This window comes from Henckelia pumila, chromosome 3 (assembly GCF_033568475.1).
Source record: "Henckelia pumila isolate YLH828 chromosome 3, ASM3356847v2, whole genome shotgun sequence".
Lineage (NCBI taxonomy): Eukaryota > Viridiplantae > Streptophyta > Magnoliopsida > Lamiales > Gesneriaceae > Henckelia > Henckelia pumila.
Genome location: NC_133122.1, coordinates 149,771,956 through 149,787,750, shown reverse-complemented (window position 1 = coordinate 149,787,750; position 15,795 = coordinate 149,771,956). Strand labels below are relative to the sequence as shown.

Here is a 15,795-nt window from a genome sequence, read left to right as displayed (position 1 = left end):
GTAAACTTAGAGGAGGATTGATTAAATTTATTAAAAATAGCTTATAAGGTTCTAAATCTTATAAGTTGTTTTAAAAATTTATAAGTTATAGAACTTATTTTAAAAATAAGCAGAATTTGGATGAAATTGTTTTAAAAAATTTAAAAACGTTGATATATTTGTTATTATAAAATCTTTTTATTATCAAAATTATCAAAAAATATATAATTCCATGAAGGTAATGTAACTATACGAAAATAGTTGTGTAATAAATCTATACTAAAAAAAATAAAACTATTTTGTATTTTAATTTAGAAAAGTTGATACTATTTGGAAAAGTATTTAAAATAATATTTAATATGTTGAGTGCATGATAAGGATTTATAAAAATATGCAATGGTATTTTGGAGAAATAAAATGTTAAAATAATTTTTTTTAAAAAAAAATTAAGGTCACACTACTTTTTTAAAAACAACTTATAAACTATTTGGAAAAAAAAAAATCAAACTGATTTTACCAGCTTATAAGCTGTTTGTGGAGCTTTTAATCTTGAATCGAACACCCTCTTATTCTACAATAAATCAATAACATTTGTAGTATTAATCAACATCATCTTTTTATTCTGATTATATTGCAATTAAAATAAATTCTAATCATTAATACTTAATATATTGGTAAAATCGATTTAATTTTCATTTAGATGGACGGATTATGGGATGAATTTGATTTGAGAATGAATTAAGAGTGTGTTTGGCTAAACTTATTAAAAATAGCTAATAAAATTTGATTTCAGAGCTTATAAACTATCAGGAGTAGGACTTATTTTAAAAAAATTAAAATATTTGGATAAACTTATTTTAAACGAGTTAAAGATGTTGATATGCTTGATATTATAAGATATTTTATTGACAAAATTAGCAAAAAAAAATATAATGTTATGAAGATAATGTAACAAATTATACATATACGAAAATAATTTTATAATGGACCTATATTTAAAAAAATAAAACTATTTAATATTTCAATTAGAAAAATTTTATGTTATTTAGAAATTTTTTAAAATTAATATTTAATATTTGGGTGGGGAATTGCACGGATATTTTGGAGAAATAGAATGTTAAAATAAGATTTTTTTTTAAAAAATAAAATCGCCCTTATTTTTTTAAAACAGCTTATAATCTGTCAAACAACTTATTTTGACAGCTTATCAGCTGTTTGGAAAAATTTTACCAGATAAATTTTAACAACTTATAAGCTCCAAAACAGTTTATAAGCGGTTTTAAAGAGGTTATAAGCTCAGCAAAACACCCTCTAAAGAATGCATTTGTAATGACATCTATCTTGGATGCATTTAAAATCCATCATAATTATCGTATATCTAACATAACAAATTGTTGGATTTAAATTTCACCTGACATGCAATTGTTCAACAATCAAATGAATTTGAAATATATGACTCAAATCCTTTGACACATGTGCGTCTTAAGGTTGTGCTTATATGATTTTTTATTATTATTACTCAAGCGACATATTTGATTGAAAAATTGATTTGAGTGATGTGTTTGATTGATGTATTTCACATCTATCACAATTATTATTACATATACATGAATTAACAAGTGAGTGGATTTCAATTTCATCTAATCTAAATTCATCCAAACAATCAACTGGATTTGAAATCCACGACTTTAAATCTCCTTGATCCAAAGACACCCAAAATGTTCCTAAAGAATGGATGCTAGTGAAGTTTAAGAGACAGTTAGCAATGCTAATCCCTCTTACATGTTGATTAACAATTTGATATTAAGAATTCGTGGGGTCGGTGGAAGTAAAGATCTTCAACTAATTGTCTTGAATCAGACGTGGTCGGGTAGGGTCAACTTTGCTTCGGTAAAACGACTGTACAAAAATGAGAAAATGGTCAGAGGGATTTTAGACTTGTTTTTCGACGTAGTATTTCGTTTGTTTTTTTTGGAAGGTAAAATAATAGATAGATTAAATACATGTCTTTGTTTACAACATCAAGAAGCCAAAAAGGCAAAAGACAGTTAACTAATTATAGGCTCGAAACTGCAGATTAAGCATAATGAGCTAATAAACGGGCCACTGCATTTGCTGAGCGTCTCATATGCATAATGGATAAATTGACTCGGCACCAGTGGTTTCCATGATTGGTTTGGGTTATTCTCATCCACTCTAATGAACTATCACAAATCATTATTTCCCTTTGGAATTCCTACAACAAAGGAAATACCCAATCAATATGAAAATTAGTCCACTGTGTCGTACTTGAATGAATAATTTTACGAGTTTCAAACCAAATCGCCCAAGCCATCATGGAAAACACTTCCAAATCCTCTTGCTGCATATATTTGTGAATAACCAGCTCACATTCCACAAAGTTTACCATCCTCAACTTGCCTAAAACACTCCAGAATATCGCCTTCTTCCATAACTAGCTTCCAGACAAAATTACAAAACAGTAGGCTATTCCTAGTAGGTGCAAAACAAAACTTGCATAATTGACGCATACCTGAAGTCGGGACATGGTGTGATTGCAAGTTTGCTGAGGTAGGAATAAAGTTGTGGGACGTTTTCCATAAAAAAATATACAAACTTTTGGAGGTATTTTGAGCTTCTATATCACTTTCCACCAAGATTTCAAGGGATGCGATGGTTGAAAAGGGGGTGGAGCATTGATGTTCCGTTCTAATACATAACCGAGCTGGTTGTATACACACCATTTGGGATATTCTTCCAATATCTGATATCTTTACTCCCCCCTTGATTTAGTGGAATATCAAATATTGCTTCCACCTCAAAAGAATGAAATATTTGACGCACCAACTCTGTATTCCAACTTCTCGCTTGTAATATAAGACTTGTTACTTTTGAATCCGGATTAGCTCGTTGAGTAAGACTACTCTTAAAATCAGGAAGACTTGGGATCCAAGGATTTACTTGTGCTAGAATTTTTTGAACATCTCCTACCCTCCAACAAAGCCCTTGTTGGATCAGCTCATGACACCAAAGCATGGAGCACCAAATATATGATGGATTGGATCCTAGTTTAGTAGCCACGATGTTTGGAAATTTGAATTACCGAACTTTAAGAACCCTGGCCTTTAAGGAGTTTGAAGTTTGAATTACACGTCTCACGAGCTTGGCCACTAGCTCTATGTTGAAAGCCCTCAATTTTTGAAACCCCCATTCCTCCTTGATATTTTGGTTTACACAGCCCTTCCCAACTCAATCAATGCATACCCTTTTTTCCTTCTTTATCATTCCACCAGAATTTTGCACACTCTTGTTCAATCCCTTGACAAATAGAGCTTGGTATTTTGAAGCAAGACATGGAATAAGACGATATTGCTTGCTAAACCGATTTGATAAGCAACTCTCTGCCACCCATAGAGAAAAATCTAGAATTACAGCTCTTAATTTTGCGACATATTCGTTCACGAAGGTATGCAAACTGAAGTCTTCTACACCAAAATGAAAAATTAGGCAGCTCTAAATAAATGTCATGAACCTTCACTACCTCGACTTCCAGCACATTCTTGATCTCTTCTATGGGGCCTTGTGTTGCTAATCTCAAATCTTAAGGGGCAATTAATGAATAAGCATCATTAATCTAATAAGAAAAGAATAAGAATCAAAATTTTTTTTATTTTTTTTCAAAAAGGGGTTGGCACGGGCGGTCAAAAACTACCGCCCGGGCGCCCCTGTTTTTTTCCAAAACAGTAGGCTGAGCTCCAGGGCAGAAAACCTGCTCTGTTCTTTTGTCAGCAACTTTGATCCTTTCAATCAATTCCAATTCATCAAAATGATGTCCCAAAACATGTAAATATATATAAAACCAGATCTAAACATAGTTATATCAAGCTCATACATCAAACTAGAGGTTTAAATCCAACCAAAAGCATGAAATTATACAAAGTGTGCTTCAATTCTTCAAGAACAACAACTAAAGTGTTTTCTAACATGCTTTCTAGACTTAATATACAATGTTTCAACTACAACAACCCGAGTCCACATATCTAGACTCTCTCATGAGCTACCCTCGTTGATTTTGGCCAGCTCCTGCCCCATCTGTCGTCATGCACACATACAAAACAAGATAACAGCCGAAAACGTCCGATGAAAATACAATCTCAGTATAATCAACATATATACGCGTTAAATAAAAACATATCGACTCTAAACATTTCAACTCAAGAATAGAGTAAACGCATATATAAAGAATTGATTCCTATCACACTCTTTGCCATCAAGATTCGTATACGATCTTGACATGGATATCCATCTATCGTCGTCTCTTCGGACTAGAAAATAAGGTCGCCTCAGACCCTGGCATAAGAATCAATTCATATCTCATATCAAATAAGATCCACTACCTGGGATGGATCGACAACATCATAACATAATCAAAGCAATAAACATGTATTTGATTTTAGCGGGACAACTCAAGAATAATCGATCTTGAGCTTCAAAATCCCTGACTCGCGATGTCGTCATTATACCTTCTCGTTTAGTCTTGGTTCTTGAAGCTTCAAATCTGAAACATATAACAAGAACACATATATCAATTCTAATCAACCTCATAAACCAATCTGCTCAAGTTCCATCCTCAAGAACAACTTCAAACCTCAGCAACTCTTCTTTGGTTTGACAGCTACAATCTCGAGCTCGTCAATTCTTAGCAATCTGAAATAAGGTGATTATAAGCTCAACTGTTACGCCTTAAACGCATACAAATCTCGTGTTATGAGATTAATGTTTTTAATGCATTAACAAATCTCATATTATTATGTTTTGATGATTACAAAACTCGGTTAATTGTTACTAACCATTTAAAGTGAGACTTTGCAGATTAGATCATATTAACAATCAAATTCTTGGAAGTTACTTTGAAGTTGTAAAAGAAATGGACAAGGACAAGCCAATATTATAAAGCAGAAACTTGCAAAATTCACCGGGCACTTTCCGGTCATCCAAATCAGATCTCCAACAGTGAAAATCAAGATCAGGATGTTCTCAAGTTTCTCTCCAAATTTCATAGCAATCCAACGGCTGGATATGGAGATATGATTTATTTAACAAAGCTGCACAGTACTTACTTCTGCAAGGAATGAACTATGAAGACTCAACTTCAGAAAATAACTGGGAATGCTTCGGTTATTAAAATCCGATCTCCACCGATCACATGGATTTCCATGATGTTTTAAAGTCTCTATCCAAATTTCAAATCAATCCAATGGTTGGATATGGAGTTATGATTTTTTCAAATATGTTGAACAGTAGCTATTTCTGCAAGGAGCTAACTGCTGAAGTATCGTATTCAGAAGACTACTGGAATCGATGGAGGCATCCAAATCCAATCTCCACCAATCACGATCAATATCAGGATGTTACAAAGATAGTGTGTTAATTTCAGGCCAATCCAACGGATGGATTGTGAGATTCGAATTTTTGAAAAGTAATGCTCAGAACAAAAGCGAGAACGTGATTTTGCGACTTCCGAGATTTACTGGAAATGTTTGACTCGTTAGAATCAAATCTCCACCGTTCAGATTGAAGATCCAGATGTTTTAAAGCTTCAGTTTAAATTTCAGATCAATCCAACGGTTAGATTAGAAGATATGATTTTTCCACAAAAGCTGCTCAGTGCTGGAAAAAGAAGGCAGCGGCGCCTACACTTTGTCTCTACTCCTTGGCTTCCCAATAAACGCTCCAAGCACACAAATTCAAATTCAAATCTTTGCCAACTATAAATAGAGGCTTGCCAAGACCATTTAGAGACATCCCAACTCATTTCTTCTCTCATTTGCAAGCAATATTCTCTCTACCAAAGTGCTCAATCAATATTTGAGAGTTATTTGTGAAAATAGTTTTGTGAGTTGGTTGTGCTATTGTTGTAAACACTTAGTGTGAAGCCAAGTGTATTGTGAGATTGTTGTAAACACTTGAGTGTGAAGCCAAGTGTTTTTGTTGAGGCTATCCTTGGAGCCCTTAAGGCCAAGAGTGTTGAGTTGTATCGGCGCGGTGATCGTGTCAAGTTGTAAGGCTATCCTTGGAGCCATCAAGGCCAAGACGTTCGAAGTGCTAGTGGATCCTTGGTTAATCGACTTAACCAAGAAGGGGAGACGTAGACGATTTATCGTCGAACTTCCATAAACATCTCTTATCCCTTTTACTGCTTTATTTACATTACGTATTTATTTACCGCACTTATTTATTTGATTGCTTAAGTCTTCCGCTTGCGTACTTGCATAATCACTTTAAATTGCTAAAGTTGCCAATAGAACCTAAATCCCCCCCCCCCCCATTAGGTTCTAACAAGTGGTATCAGAGCCATTTGAAAATATTTTTCAAATCCTTTTTATGGCAAACCTAGCGAGTGATTATGCTCAAGGGCAATCTACTAATCGTCCTCCTCTTTTTAATGGCATAAACTACGGGTATTGGAAAAATCGTATGTCCCTATATATCCAATCCGTAGACTATGACCTATGGAAAGTGACGGTGAAAGGTCCCTATACACCTATGAAAATAGTTGATGGGGTTGAAATTCCTAAGGGAATGGATGACTTTTCAAAAGAGGACATGAAATTAATTTCGCAAAATGCTAAAGCTATGAATATCTTGCATTGTTCCTTAGATATGAACGAGTACAACCGGATATCGATGTGCTCATCTGCTAAAGAGATATGGGACAAGCTAGAGATATGTCACGAAGGCACCAACCAAGTGAAAGAAACAAAGATCGACTTACTCCAACTCAAATACGAAACATTTGAGATGGAATCCAACGAAGATGTTGACACCATGTTCCGAAGGCTTACTCAAATCATCAATGAGTTAGCACAATTGGGAGAACAATATCCTACCAAGCAAGTTTGGAGGAGAGCTCTTCGTGCCCTACCAAAAGAATGGGATGCAAAGAGAACCGCCATCATCGAATCCAACAAAGGGGACACTGCCGCCTATGATCTTGATCAACTACATGGGACCCTAAAAACCCATGAGTTAGAAGTGTCCACAAGAAAAGAATCAAAGAAAGAAGATGTCAAGCACAAAGGGATAGCCTTGACTACACAAGTCGAAGAAGATGACGATGATGACATGGCTCTCTTCGCAAGAAAATTCAAGAAATTCATGCGAGGAAACAAATTCAAAAAGGACAAGAAACCTGAGAAAGAAGTGACCTGCTACAACTGTCAACAACAAGGTCACTACGCCAATGAATGCCCACTCAAGAAGAAAGTGGACAAAGGAAAGAAGAAAGCCCTACTAGCTACCTGGAGTGATAGCGACGACGACGACGAGGAAGCAAACTTCTGCTTAATGGCTAAAAGTGATGACATCGTCTCTGACGACGATGACGAGGTACCTACTTACGATGAACTCTTACATGCTTATAAAGATATGTTTGATATGGTTAAGGTTCTTAGAAAAGAGAATAGAAATCTTAAAAAGGAATTAGAAACTAAGGAGCATGATAACCTTAGACTTAAGGATGACTTAGATCACTTAGAAAAATCTTTCGATAAATTCAATGTGAGTAGCAATAAATTGAACAACCTACTTAGCATGCAGAAATGTAGCTTTGATAAGGGAGGAATAGGCTATGGTAAAAAGTCTATAGACTTTGCTAGTCTAATAGCTAAAGCTAAAATGAGATCAACCCCTACTTGTTCTTATTGTTGCAAATCTGGTCATGTTAGACATAAATGCAGATCATTGAAATATCAATATGTTCAAAAGAGCTATATGAAATGGAGGCCTAAGAGTACTTAACAACTCATTAGTCGGCATTATGAGATCAAAATCTAAGGGAGTTCAATATAGACCGGCTTAAAAATGCCTTGACTTGCGGCTGGTCTCCCTGTTGAACGTTGCTCTGTCCAAGGAAATAGGTTTTTAAAGTGGCCATATGCCCTACCTACTACTGGGAGCACTCTTGGAAAGTGGCGATGATGTTGCTATGAGAGACTGAACTCTTAGAAGTCTATTTTGTATCTCTCTTTTCTAACATTGTGGACCCAAAAGAACTAAAGGGTACCAAAATTAATTATTTTCAGGGAAACAAGAAAAATGCTCTCCCTAGCATATGGTATCTAGACAGTGGATGTTCTAGACATATGACGGGGAACAAGGATCTTCTTCAATCAATCAAACCAAAGGAGAAGGGGACTGTCACCTTTGGAGACAACAGCAAAGGAGTAATTGAAGGCATCGGCTCAATAGGTATATCTAATTCTTGTCTAATTGATGATGTACTCCTAGTGAAAGGACTTAAGCATAATCTACTAAGCATAAGTCAATTGTGCGATAGAGGTTATGAAGTCAAATTCACTCCCCAACACTGCACTGTATCATTTATTAGTAACAAATCCATAAATTTCAAAGGATATAGAAGTGAGAACGTTTACAAAGTCTCTTTAAATAATTTATCTTTATCAAATATAAAAAGCCTTGTATCCGTGAATGTTGATGACAACATTCTATGGCATAGACGATTGGGTCATGTTGGTCCTAGTACCATCGAAAAACTTTTAAAACTTGACTTAGTCGTTGGTATGCCAAAACTTGATTTGAAACTTGATTCTGTTTGTGATGCGTGTCAATTTGGCAAACATACAAGGGAATCTTTTAAAAGCAAAAATTTTGTATCCACTTCTATGCCCCTTGAACTTCTCCACCTAGATCTATGTGGTCCCTCGAGGAACGCTAGTTTAGGAGGAAAGCTTTATGCGTTTGTCATTGTAGATGATTTTTCACGTTACACGTGGACATTGTTTTTAGCTCACAAAAATGATGCCTTTGAGTATTTTAAAACTTTTGCTAAACGAGTTGAGAATGAGAAAAATCTTTCAATAAAACAGATCCGTAGTGACCACGGAACTGAATTTCAAAATGAGAATTTTTCAAACTTTTGTATAGAAAAAGGCATCGGTCACAATTTTTCTTGTCCTAGGACTCCTCAACAAAACGGGGTCGTTGAGAGGAAAAATAGGACACTAGTAGAGATTGCAAGGACCATGTTATGTGAGCATTCTCTACCAAAATATTTTTGGGCTGAAGCAATGAACACTGCCTGTTACATCATCAATCGCGTATCAATAAGGCCAATTCTCAAGAAAACTCCATACGAGTTATGGAGGGAGAGAAAGCCTAACATTTCATTCTTTCGGGCTTTTGGTTCTAAGTGCTTCATTCACAACAATGGTAAGGACAACCTTGGCAAATTTGATGCCAAATCCGATAAAGGTATTTTTCTTGGGTATTCTACTACAAGTAAGGCTTATAGAGTATTCAATAAGCGCACCTTACTTGTTGAAGAATCAATGCATGTTATATTTGATGAATCTTTGTTAAATATTTCTCGCACTAACAATGATGATATAGAAATACTTGAAGAAGAGATGGTTTCCTCAAGCTTAAATGATATAGATGCTACAGTTGAGGAAACACCACTTCCTAAGGAATGGACACATCACAAAGATCATCCTAAAGATCTGATAATTGGAAGTCCATCAAAGGGAGTATCTACTCGCTCTTCTCTCAATAATATTTGTAATCATCTTGCTTTTGTTTCTCATGTTGAGCCAAAATGTGTTGATGATGCTTTACTTGATGATTCCTGGATTATTGCTATGCAAGATGAGTTAAATGAATTTAAACGCAATAATGTTTGGGATCTTGTTTCTAGGCCGCATGATAGACCTGTGATAGGTACTAAATGGGTGTTTAGAAATAAACTTGATGAGCATGGCACCATCACTAGAAACAAGGCTAGGCTCGTAGCTAAAGGATATAGTCAAGAAGAAGGCATTGATTATGATGAGACTTATGCTCCTGTTGCCCGTCTTGAATCCATTCGTATGTTACTTGCTTTTGCATGCTCTAGAAATTTTAAATTATTTCAGATGGATGTTAAAAGTGCTTTCTTGAATGGTGATTTGAAAGAAGAGGTCTATATTGAACAACCTGATGGCTTTGTTGATAATTTGTTATCTGATCACGTATATAGACTCAACAAAGCTTTGTATGGATTGAAACAAGCTCCTCGAGCTTGGTATGAAAAACTCTCTTCTTTCCTTATTACCAATGGCTTTACTAGAGGAATTGTTGATATTACTTTGTTTACCAAACATGACAAAGATGATTTATTAATTGTGCAAATTTATGTTGATGACATAATTTTTGGTTCTACTAATGAAACTCTTTGTCAAGAATTCTCTAAGTTGATGCAGGAACACTTCGAGATGAGTATGATGGGGGAACTTAACTATTTCCTCGGATTACAAATCAAACAGTGCAAGGATGGGTTCTTTGTGAACCAAAGCAAATACATCAAGGAGATTCTAAAGAAGTTTGGAATGGAGAACACAAAATCATCATCCACACCGATGAGCACAGCAATCAGACTCGACAAGGATGAAAATGGTAAAACTGTAGATCAATCTTCCTTTCGTAGTATGATTGGCTCCTTATTATATGCTACTGCTAGTAGACCGGACATTATGTTTAGTGTTTGCTTGTGTGCACGATTTCAATCATGTCCAAAGGAATCACATTTGTTCGCCTTAAAACGCATTTTCAAATATCTTTCAAATACTCCAAATCTCGGCTTGTGGTATTCGAAAAATTCTTTCTTTGATTTAAAATCTTATTGCGATGCCGACTTTGGTGGATATAAGGTGGACCAGAAAAGCACTAGTGGAACCTGTTTCTTTTTAGGAAACTGTTTGGTTTCTTGGTTTTCCAAAAAGCAAAACTGTGTTGCGTTATCAACGACCGAAGCCGAATATATGGCTGCCGGTAGTTGTTGTGCGCAAATTCTTTGGATGAAGCATCAATTGCTCGACTATGGCGTCTCTTTTTCAAAAATCCCTATTTTCTGTGACAACACTAGCGCCATATGTCTTACAAAGAATCCGATTCAACATTCGCGCACCAAACATATTGACATTCGTCATCATTTTATTCGTGACCACATCGAACGAAATGAAGTTGAACTTCAATATGTTGACACTAAAAATCAAATTGCCGATATTTTTACAAAACCACTAGATGAAAATACTTTTATTCGTTTGCGTGGTGAACTTGGCATGATTGAGTTGTAATCACTTGTGGACATAAATAAATTTAATGTCATATTAAGGGGGAGCTTAATATAAAATTTGAGCAACTTAATTTTGGATAATACAAATTAATTGTATTTATTCAAAGTTATAAAGCTCACATTTTATGTGAAATTTATGTGTTGCTTTTTAGAAATCATATTTAATTATCATGTTTTGTATTTATTTTTCCAGTCTTTTTGATTATCACAAAAAGGGGGAGAATTAGTTTGGTTAAATACTTTAACTAAGGGGGAGAGTTAGTTTGCTTAAATGCATAGAGAATAAAAAATTTGGTTATTTGATAAACAAACTCTTCTTAACTAATTGTTTAATTTAGGAGGAGTTTTATTCATGCAATTATATTGTGCAAATTTAAATTATTTATTTAATATTGTACATTTATTTCTCCTATTTAACCAAGTTTTGTGATCATCAAAAAGGGGGAGATTGTTACGCCTTAAACGCATACAAATCTCGTGTTATGAGATTAATGTTTTTAATGCATTAACAAATCTCATATTATTATGTTTTGATGATTACAAAACTCGGTTAATTGTTACTAACCATTTAAAGTGAGACTTTGCAGATTAGATCATATTAACAATCAAATTCTTGGAAGTTACTTTGAAGTTGTAAAAGAAATGGACAAGGACAAGCCAATATTATAAAGCAGAAACTTGCAAAATTCACCGGGCACTTTCCGGTCATCCAAATCAGATCTCCAACAGTGAAAATCAAGATCAGGATGTTCTCAAGTTTCTCTCCAAATTTCATAGCAATCCAACGGCTGGATATGGAGATATGATTTATTTAACAAAGCTGCACAGTACTTACTTCTGCAAGGAATGAACTATGAAGACTCAACTTCAGAAAATAACTGGGAATGCTTCGGTTATTAAAATCCGATCTCCACCGATCACATGGATTTCCATGATGTTTTAAAGTCTCTATCCAAATTTCAAATCAATCCAATGGTTGGATATGGAGTTATGATTTTTTCAAATATGTTGAACAGTAGCTATTTCTGCAAGGAGCTAACTGCTGAAGTATCGTATTCAGAAGACTACTGGAATCGATGGAGGCATCCAAATCCAATCTCCACCAATCACGATCAATATCAGGATGTTACAAAGATAGTGTGTTAATTTCAGGCCAATCCAACGGATGGATTGTGAGATTCGAATTTTTGAAAAGTAATGCTCAGAACAAAAGCGAGAACGTGATTTTGCGACTTCCGAGATTTACTGGAAATGTTTGACTCGTTAGAATCAAATCTCCACCGTTCAGATTGAAGATCCAGATGTTTTAAAGCTTCAGTTTAAATTTCAGATCAATCCAACGGTTAGATTAGAAGATATGATTTTTCCACAAAAGCTGCTCAGTGCTGGAAAAAGAAGGCAGCGGCGCCTACACTTTGTCTCTACTCCTTGGCTTCCCAATAAACGCTCCAAGCACACAAATTCAAATTCAAATCTTTGCCAACTATAAATAGAGGCTTGCCAAGACCATTTAGAGACATCCCAACTCATTTCTTCTCTCATTTGCAAGCAATATTCTCTCTACCAAAGTGCTCAATCAATATTTGAGAGTTATTTGTGAAAATAGTTTGTGAGTTGGTTGTGCTATTGTTGTAAACACTTAGTGTGAAGCCAAGTGTATTGTGAGATTGTTGTAAACACTTGAGTGTGAAGCCAAGTGTTTTTGTTGAGGCTATCCTTGGAGCCCTTAAGGCCAAGAGTGTTGAGTTGTATCGGCGCGGTGATCGTGTCAAGTTGTAAGGCTATCCTTGGAGCCATCAAGGCCAAGACGTTCGAAGTGCTAGTGGATCCTTGGTTAATCGACTTAACCAAGAAGGGGAGACGTAGACGATTTATCGTCGAACTTCCATAAACATCTCTTATCCCTTTTACTGCTTTATTTACATTACGTATTTATTTACCGCACTTATTTATTTGATTGCTTAAGTCTTCCGCTTGCGTACTTGCATAATCACTTTAAATTGCTAAAGTTGCCAATAGAACCTAAATCCCCCCCCCCCATTAGGTTCTAACATCAACATATCACTAAGAACTCCTATCATATTCAGTTCAAACAACACAAAACCAAAACGGCTTAAAATCATAAACCGACGGCGTAGCGACTGAAAATCGGTAACCGACGAAATATCGAAACCATTTCCGACTTCGAATAAAACTCATACGTACATTATCTCAACCATAACAACTCAAAGAACAAGATAACATCAGCTATAACCATCAAACATAAACTGAAAATCAAGATTAAGTACAAGCAACATGAATTCTTCAACCCGGTTTCGATATCGAAATACATAAACGTCGAAAAACATAAACATATCCTCAATATCTGATATCTACCAACTTTCGAACTACAAAACATGTCGAAATAAATCAAGACTTACATCAAATCAAAGCCTACATCGTAAGGATTCCAGAACACTTTTCGAAATCAAAATCGGACAACCGGATCAAAAGATACGGCGATTTGAAAATCAGAAAACCAAAGAAAAGGAAAGGATCTCGACTTGCTCTGTTCTGAAATTCTGAATTGGAGATGGAGATTACACGTGCACATGCTGATACATCAAATAATAATCTGATAACTTTAATTATATTTGCACTTAAGTCCCTCAAGTTTTCAAAAATTACAATTCAGTCCTCGGCCCTTATTTTAATTCAATTTCAATCCTAAATAATTTAAGAATATTAGAATTTAAATCAAAACTCTAAATATTCCCAAATTAAATATACTCGAATTAAAATTAAATAATCTCGGATTCAATTAAATAATCCCGTGCCTTACATCTTCGATGCTTTGGGCAGACGTACTTGGGCTAAATGTAAGTGCAGATTTGTCATAATTAACAAATTGGCCGGAGAAACGCTCATGGATCTGTAAAAAATCACGCACTTTCCCACAATTATCCCTTGTCGCTTTAAAGAACACTAAACTGTCATCTGCAAAAAAGATATGTGAAATACCTGGGCAAGATGTTGCAAACTTCACCCCTTTAAAATATTTCTCTCCACAGCCTTCGAAATGAAAGAGGACAATCTTTGAGCTCAAAAAACAAACAAATATGGGGACAACAGATCTCCATGCCTAAGACCCCTGTGTGGATGCAAATCTCCAAAAATTTTATTGTTAATCCGAAACCCATAAGTTACCAAATTCACACACCGCATAATTAAATTTGACCCAAATTTCCACAGACCCCAATTTTAGCATCATTGCTCGCAAAAAGCCCATTCAACACGGTCATAAGATTTGCTCATATGAGCTTTAGGGTCGCAAATCCCGCTTTGGCTTTTTTATTATCTCTGATTCAATGCATACATTCAAAACCCACCACAACATAATCCAAAATTTATCTTCTAGGCACAAATTCACTTTGAAAAAAATCAATGACTTGATTAAGAACATGCCTAAAATAGTTAGTGATCGAGTGCGATAATATCTTGTAACAAATGTTGCAAAGAATAATAGGTCTATAGTCTTTCAAAGAAGACAAATCTCTAACCTTTTGGGATTAAAGTGATAACAGTGAAATTCCATGATGAGATATCTCCCTGGTTATTTAGTATCTCCAATACTGCTGCAGTAATCTCCTCCCCAATGACTTGCCATAACTTCTGATAAAATAAGGTTGTTAACACATGTATACTATATATATACATGTAACCATCTTTTTATCCTATAACATAGACAAATAAAATGAAATAGAAAAAAAGGGTAAGGAATCTGTTGATAATTTTACTAAAAAAATAAATAAAAAAGGGGCAAAATGATAGAAAAAGAACTTTGGTTTTTGCAGATGGGAAGTTTCACTGAGACAGTATGGGTTCTCAATGTAGACGTGATGTAATGCCCTGAAAAATACTCAATTTAATAAATTACGGGATTTTTTGATTTAAATTCTTAAGTTTCATAAATTGAGGGGCTGAATTTAAGTTTTTAAACTTGAGCAGGGACTGAATTTTATTTTTAAGATTTTTCAGGAACTAAAGTGCAATTTTTCCTAGACAAACTCATTAAATGAGTTTTCATGAGGCATATTGATATCATTATCATCATCTACGTTTCCAGCAAGGTGGGGAGAAGAAGAAGAAGAATCAACACCATTTTTGTTCACTTCAAACTTCGATCCTATAGCGATCCTACTCGGATCCATTATGTAAGACCTCGGTTCTAAACATCTAATCTCGGATTAAACAACAATAAAACATACAAAATTCAAGATTTAAAAGCAATAATAATTTTTTTTAAAAATGGTGCCGCGCTCGGGCGGTAGAAAACTACCGCTCGGGCGCGGCCAAAACAGCAGCCCTGCTGTTTTACTCAAAAGGGGGTGCGCTCGGTCTGCTAAAAACTGCAGATCGGGCGCCCTCTGCACCAGAATAAAAAAAACAGAAATCAAATTGCCAACTCAAACCAATATCCATTCCAAACATAACAAGATTCATAATACATGCAACGACAACATTCAATCCACAATATTCGAATAATAGAAACTACAATCATCAACAAGTTCGAGTTCTAACATGCTTCAAATCATAAACTAGATTGACATGCTGATACGACTTCCTAACCGAGTCCCACTTCTATCTCTCACTCTTGATGCTAACCAAGTCTTTGCTGACTCGATCCTGCTCCACCTGTTGCCAAG

At 35.1% G+C, this 15,795-nt stretch overlaps 1 long non-coding RNA gene across 1 annotated transcript; it reads right to left on the bottom strand.

The window, feature by feature from the left end:
• Positions 1 to 1,917: 1,917 nt before the first annotated feature.
• Positions 1,918 to 3,333, bottom strand: LOC140893540 (uncharacterized). The gene is made up of 2 exons (XR_012153192.1): positions 2,298 to 3,333; positions 1,918 to 2,215 (listed from the first exon to the last, which is right to left on the bottom strand). It is a non-coding gene; the product is annotated as an uncharacterized lncRNA (long non-coding RNA).
• Positions 3,334 to 15,795: the final 12,462 nt, after the last annotated feature.